The sequence below is a fragment of the Athene noctua genome, chromosome 5 (assembly GCF_965140245.1).
Source record: "Athene noctua chromosome 5, bAthNoc1.hap1.1, whole genome shotgun sequence".
NCBI lineage: Eukaryota > Metazoa > Chordata > Aves > Strigiformes > Strigidae > Athene > Athene noctua.
Window position 1 is genome coordinate 20,091,444 of NC_134041.1, and position 6,811 is coordinate 20,098,254.

Here is a 6,811-nt window from a genome sequence, read left to right on the forward strand (position 1 = left end):
TACTGAAACAAGAATATGTTTGAGTAGTGCTGATATTTTAAAAGGCTGGTTAATTATCCAGAAATACTCTTGTCTCAATAGTAAAAATTTGAATATAGATAAAAGGAACAGAAATCTTTTCCTTGCTGCCTAATTCTGTGACTTCTTAAAATTTTAATTATCTAGGCAGTATTTTCTAAATGAGACTAAATTCTCATCAGAAATATTTCCCACCTCTGACATGTATTCTTTCAAACTTGAGAAAACTGATGATTTTTGCCTTTTTAGTTTTTGCCTAATAAAGTTTAGTTCATTATGCTTCTTTGAATTTCCATGGTAAAGCTTTACTTAGAAGTTAATTTCAAGAGCAAAACAATACACAGCAAGTGATATTCAGAGCACTTCACAGTGTTATCTGGGACTGAAATGGTGCAAAGGAGAAAAGGCTGCTGAGTGTTGCACATGATGAGTGACTAGCTGAGATACAGTGGCATTTAGCCAGAGGCTGGCTACCATGGCAGGGAGACTCACTTGTTACAATAGTAAGGATCCCAAATCTGTTTGGATAAGAGAGGTTCCAAATAATCCATGTCACTATGAATGTACTTCAGTAGATGTCAGAGGATGTGATTCAGACTTGGGGGGAGAGAAGGGAATTAGGAATAGCTGATGCTCAGATAACTGACACTGTACCAGAATACAGAATCCTGAGTTTTGTAGCTACTTTATCCCAGATCATTAATCTTGTCCACTTTATGCTTGTATTGCATCCCACAAAACTTCAGAATTTCCAAAAGATGTTGAATGTGGGGTTTTTTGTTCTTTCTTGGGTTTTTTTTGGTTTTTTTTTTGGTGCTGTGGAGAAGTATTATTTTTTTCCCTCTTTCCCTTCGCCCCCCCACCCCCCAAACTGGAACAAAGATTTAATATCTAAAGTAATTATGTGCTTAAGTTTTAATGCCAATAATATCTATGGTTTAAAACTCAGTGCTATTGATATGATGTATTTTTGTGTGTGCTAGGCATGCTTACTCAGTAGCAAATGCAGCATTGGGGATGGTACTGTTGTGTACCTGCAGTTCTCACATGTGCTTTGTCTCTTGATGTATCTCCAAAAGGAGGGTGTGTGGGGCAGAGCAAGAGCTGCATGCAAGTAGAAAGTACTGGTAATGTTTACTTGTAAACACAAAGGAAGATTCTAGTTATGGAGGTTAAAAACTGTAAGTAAGCAGAAACAATTTTATTTCGTACCTGCATTGTATAGTAAAATTTCTTCAGAGGAAAAACTTGACAAATGAGCATGATATTCTAGAAATACTCATTACATCAGTCAGCACAGTTCAGTGTAACAGACCAGTAGTAAATTCAGCCTACACAGTATAAAACCTTAATTGCTTTGTGTTATATATTCTGAAACTTCAATAAACCTGAAAGAAGCCGGGGGGGGGGGGGCGTGGGGGAGATAGGGCAGCAAGGCAGCAGTGATAATTTTTTTCCTCGCAGAATTATCTGTTCAGTCTTTCCTAAAATAGCACGTTATGTGGAAGCATCTCTCTATTTTCTCAACCTTCCTATTTTACCCCCATTCTTATTGTTCAAGGAAAAAGTTAGATGAAGATTTTCAGGAATTATTTCTAGTCTGGAGTTAAATTAAAATATACTTAGAATTGTGATTGTGCTCTGAGATAACTACCTTTGCTTGTCAGTGGCCAACTTCTGCCTGTAAGTGACAGGAGAGAAGAGATCTCTACACCAATAATTTTTGGAAGTATATCTTTTGTACCTAAATACACTGCAAAATCTGATTTAGTATACCCTTTTTCAGCTGGATTACTTTTTTAAGAAATTATTACAAATATTAATGTAGAGCTGTTAAGATATCACTTAAGTGCTTCTTTACAAATACTGCAGAGTTACTCTTAAATATTTTGCTTTTCAGTGTGTATATAAAAGAACATTATCTGTGATTCCCAGCTGTCATGCTTGCTTTTTTACAAATGGTTGCCTGCAAAAACAGGCCCTGTTTACTGCTGCTGAATAATAATTTCTGGACTCATCTTGGCAGTGATTGTTGGGGAGATATCCTTTAAGCCACTGAATTGGAGGTTAGGACATTCATTTCAGTGTCAGCTGACATCCCGAGCTGGATCATAAATGAAAAGCAGTGGAGTTCAATTGCACTGTATAACAATAAAGCAGGAAACACTAATTGCCAAACTACTGGCAGCTGAAAGTAGATTTTACAGTAATGCTAACTGAGCAGATCTGACTGTTGATATAAAATTACAAATGTCCACTCTTTCTTAAACCAAGTAGAGGGGTTTTTGATTTTAAGAACTTACTGTGCACCAATGCACAGAAGAGGCAGGATTATGCATAACAACTTTAATGCATGGTTTAAAATACTTAAATCTCAGTATAAAAAAACCCTCAACCTGTAACTTTGTGTTATGCACTCCTTTAAATTATCTGCTGCATAATGCAAGGACAACTTCATTTATCTATGAATATTCCCTTTCTCTCTCTTTCTGAAATTTATACAAAATCTCTTTGAGTACCTGTCTAAATCCAATACTGTCCAGAAGGTCATCTCATTGCATGGTCATGAATACCTGATTTCTGTATTAAAAAAAATTAAACAAACCAGACTCACACCCACCAAAACACACCTCATCCCACCCCAAGGATGAAAAAAAAGAAAAGGTCCTCCAAACCCCAATGAAATATTCTGGGTGGAACAGTGACATAGATCTAGTAATACCGGACTAGTGTCTGTGATACCATTCACGAAGCATCAGTTTACAATATACTTGTTTAATAAGAATGTCTTAATCAATAAGGTGCTATAACTTCTTTAAACATGAAACATTCCTTGCAGAGACCCCTCACCTCCCCATTTTTGTCTGTTAAATATTATTGCCCCCAGTTTCTTTCTGGTTAGACAGTATCAAACATGTAAAACATCTTGTTCAGATTTGTTCCTCAGGTATGAGCAAAGATAACAAAAGGTATGTGTAAAACCGATGTTATCAATCAACAAATACATATTTTTATAGATACATGCATGGTTAAAGCCTATCACTGGCACACCTAAATGTGAAATTGTTTCTTTCTGTTGCATGCATATTTCTGTCTGATCCATTAAGTGTTATAAAACATGTAAAAGAATTTTTGGGTGAAGACGTAAAAAAGATATAAGAAATACTAAATGTGAAATTTTAAAGTGTGCAGAATAGTCACCTGAGTTCAAATAAGCCTGTCAACAAAGGTTGCTCTTCTTGTATCGCGCATCCCTGTCACCTCCTTCTCTATTACCATTGAAACAGCAATGCAGATGCAAAATGCTGTCCCAAGCTATTACAGTGAAAGCTACTGGTTTTCTTGAATTCTCGTGCAAAATCCTGTCCCTTATGAAGCTGCTTTCTGCAAGATGACCTCTGCCTCAAAGTATTTCCTATTGATTTCAACAGTACAGGTCATGAGACTATCATTATGCTATAAGGAAGTATGGTAATTATAAAAAATCAAATCCAAGTTTCAGAAAGGTCTAGGTTCAAATTGTGCTGCAAACAACCAGAAGGGCTCTGATTACTTTCCTAGATCCTCACCCACCTCTTGGAACAACTGTTCATTGGTACACTATGTGGTCTCAGCATGGGCCAGCAAAAGGGGAGGAGTAGCAAAGTACTGACTGAGAGCCATGCAGCTTCAAACACCTTACACAGTGCTTGCTTGTGCTCTGCCTTACCAGTGACCAGTACTAGCAGTTTTCTAACTTCTGTGACTCTCAGATCTAGTACAAGAATACAACTTGGTTTTCTTTAAATGTACGTTTTTTAAAAAGTCCTCATTTTCTGTTGTAAAATTTCTGAACTGTGTTTTTCTGTCCCATAATACAGACACCACCCTTCCAGTGCATTACTCTACTCACATTAAATAAGCTTCAGTTAAATGATCTTGGTGTGTCCATCACATGTAAACTATCCTTCATTCACACAGCATTACTAATTAATGGAAGACTATTTTTGCTGTACTGATAATTAAAAACTAAGGACCTAGGGAACGGATATCTTAAACACTACATTCAACAACCAGCTCATGATTTCATGAACTAGTTTCCCGATGTCAGTCTGAAAATGTAGATTAAGGGTTGTATGATTTGTTCCTAACACTGGTAAGTCTCTGATACATACCCCAGTGATCAAAGCTCTTACGTACACCATGGTTGTTTATGTCCCTTGCTTGACTGGAAGGGAAGACTCTGCTTGTGTCCAAACTAATAGTGAATATGTAACATGCATTACAGGGACAATATGAATGTAATCTGCTCTAATCTATACAAGGTTGAGAGGGGTATTGCAATCTGTTATAGAAAATGTTTATGAAGAGAATTTTATTGCTTATCCCTGCTGTACTGTCTTAAAATAGCCAGTGTTAGATTAAAATGTATGTTTCTGATTTGCACAGTAAGTTTCAAATCAAAGAAAAAAGTGATTTTTTTTTTGAAAGCTTCAACATTTATGAGATGCATGACCTAGCAGTAGTCTGTATCAGGCTTTTACTAAGTGCACCACTGCAAACTGCCAGAAGCGATGTGGGATGGCCATGGCTACAGTCCTTGTACATGTGTGTTCACTCTGCTGCAGTACTGTAACTTCATAGTGTACCATGCTGACTTGGTTTCAAGTGTGATCAGTAGAGGGAAAGGCAACACGAATGTGATTTGAAAGGAAATACAAGTACTGTGTACACAACGTGTTTGAGCAACTGTGAAGACATCTAGCAATGCTCTGTTAAAACCAGTCATTTCCATCATGAAGATGTAGGAGATGCAGTCCTTAGAGAGAAATGGTGACAGCAGGCCTTTTGTGCTATTTGCCAAGGACTGCAGTGTGGGGCAAAAATGTGTTCGATTGGATTGTGCCACTTGGTGCTGAAACAAGCAAAGGTTTTTGTGCAAATGCCACCACCTCACTGTCTCTGAGATACTCTTCCATGTAGACAGCCTACTTTCTCTCCTGTCTCAGGAAAACAGGATGCTGCTTGGATGTGATTTCTGATAGCACAATGGCTAAGGCACACTGTCAGACTCATTTGGGGGTGAAAAAGGATGGAAAAGATGGTCTCACCAGATCTGTTTATGTTCTGTGGCCTTGCACAGATATAAGAGGATCTTTTTGCTTTCCAAACATGATTTGTGTTTGTATCTCTAAAATGGTCAATGTGCTATTTGTTTAGAGCAACTTTTGTTTCAAGGCATTAACTATAATCTGTTATGACAGGTTGTTTTTGAATGAAAAACAGGTGTCTGAAAAATTGTGTGAGTACAACTTCAGAAGTTACTTTTGAGACTTTGACTACTGTCCCCAGAAATCCTTTATGGCTTGCAAAATGTTACAGAACAGCATAACTTTATCAGAATGGTCACTGCAGAGTTGTAAGAAATTTGAATTATTGGCTGAGAGTAGATCTGTCTGTTTAGCTTTCAGATCAGTCTGTTTAGCTTTCTTTTGGCATAACGTGGAAATAATCTTCTAAGCTGTCTTTATCAAGAGTCAACTTCTCATATTGTTATTTTATTACAGTCCAACTGGCGCTCCTCTTTTATCTTCCCTTCCTCCTTTGCTATAACAAAATTAACCTGTTTTTTAATGAACATGCAATATATACTCTCCATTAGAAGACAACCAAAAAGAAAAGCAACTCTTGAATAATTAATATTTATCAGCTAATGCATATCTAGATAGAACAATCTGATAACTGAAACTCATTTAGAATTTGGCTTCCAGGCTAGGACTCAGGGAAGGAATTTCTGGATGCCTTCTGTTCTCTTTTGAATCTTTGCCAATTTTGATGATGATATTTCCATAAAGTCATATTTGTTTTCTTTAAGAATATATTTCTGTCCTATTTTTGCTTTAAATCCATAAGATATTATGTTTTCCTCTTTTGGAAATGGAGAAAAAAGAGGTAGTGTATTTCACTCCAAATGTCCCTCATGTACATAACACAAATGTGTTTGCCACAATGTTAGTATTTAAGGGAAAGAATGAGACACAGCAAAACCCAAGAATCTAAACATAAGGAATCCAGTCAGCGACCTTTGAGTCTTTGGATAGACTCTGGGAGTGCTGTTTTCTGTTTCATGCTGGGAGCAGGAAGAATGCAATTTTCCCCTAGAACAATGATAGTTGGTTGTACCCACTTACTAAAAACAAAAGATAAGAGCTACTCAGTAACAAAATGCTAGTTTACTTCAGTTCCACTGTGCTTTTGGAGAGAACTAGCAGTTATTTGAGATAATCTTTTCAAGGAAAAGTCAATTTAGTTGATAACAAAACTTCCTTTAAGAGAATTCAAGCCAGGAACTCTTTTCTGTGTTCCATCCCCTATGGTTCTAATGCAGTGTTTTATTGAAGGCTTTGGGCAGAGTGAGGCTGTGATCTTTCCGTTTCTGAGCTCTCCTGAGTAGTTTTAGCTGCTTCAACTTTACAGACTTCTGGGTCATTTCTAATCCAAGTCTTCACTTGCTAAGACTAATTATAAACTGCTGGAAAGTAAGTGTCTTTAGCTCAAGTTGGCACTGGAGCCAGTAATCAGTAAGGGAAATAGCAACAAATATAAGGAAATGGGTACCGTCCCACTCTCTCATAGCCAATTATCTAGATTAAAAAACACTTTATACGCGCTATTTAAACCTTGTCTCCTGGGTTGGCCAAACAGAGTAAAAAACATGCTGTTGGGGGAACACAGGCAGAGATACTCTCATCTTTACTTCTCCGAAGGCTGGTAGTGAAGGAAAGGGGGAAAAGTCTTTCCAAGTCCTTGAAAA